At 52.2% G+C, this 885-nt stretch overlaps 1 pseudogene; it reads left to right on the forward strand.

The window, feature by feature from the left end:
* The first annotated feature begins 362 nt into the window (after positions 1 to 362).
* Positions 363 to 829, forward strand: LOC119347253 (annotated as a pseudogene).
* Positions 830 to 885: the final 56 nt, after the last annotated feature.

The following is an 885-nucleotide window of genomic DNA, read 5'->3' on the forward strand; positions in this document are numbered from 1 at the left end:
TCTATTGATCAACGAGCTAGTCAACTAGAGGCTTACTAGGGACATGGTGTTGTCTATGTATCCACACATGTATCTGAATTTCCTATCAATACAATTCTAGCATGGATAATAAACGACTATCATGAACAAGGAAATATACTAATAACTAATTTATTATTGCCTCTAGGGCATATTTCCAAAACACACACACACACACACACACACATGAATCCTCGCTTTTCTCACTCTGTCCCTTCGTACTTGTTGTGTATCCGCGTAATCCGAGGTCCCCGTCCCCGAAAGAAACCTAGAAGAGATCGAAACACAACTCTTTTCGCCGCCAGTGAAGCCTCGACGACTCAAGTCGCGACTCGCCTAAGACGATGTAGATCTTCGTGAAGACCCTGACAGGTAAAACCATCATGCTGGAGGTGGAGGGGCAGCGACACCGTGGACAGCGTCAAGGGCAAGGTCTAGGATAAGAAAGGGATCCCGCCGGACCAGCAGCAGCTCATATCTTCGCCGAGAAGCAGCTGGAGGACGGTCGCTTGCTGGCAACTACAACGTGCACAAGGAGTCGACGCATCCCCTGGTGCTCCGCCTCCGCAACGGCACCACCATCAAGGTCAAGACACCCACCGCCAAGGAGATCGGGATCAACATCGAGCCCACGGACACGTCCGACAGGATCAAGGAGCACGTCGAGGAGAAGGAGGGCATCCCGCCCGTCCAGCAGAGGCTCATCTTCGATGGCAAGCAGATGGCCGCCGACAAGACGGTGCAAAAGTACAAGGTCAAGGGCGGCTACGTGCTCCACCTCGTGCTCGCCCTCAGGGGCGGTGCCTGCTAGAATTTGGGTCTTATGGTCGCTCGCTTTTCCATGAGGGTGTAGCTTTGGTTTTTTTT

This window comes from Triticum dicoccoides, unplaced genomic scaffold (genome assembly GCF_002162155.2).
Source record: "Triticum dicoccoides isolate Atlit2015 ecotype Zavitan unplaced genomic scaffold, WEW_v2.0 scaffold61721, whole genome shotgun sequence".
Classification (NCBI taxonomy): Eukaryota; Viridiplantae; Streptophyta; class Magnoliopsida; order Poales; family Poaceae; genus Triticum; species Triticum dicoccoides.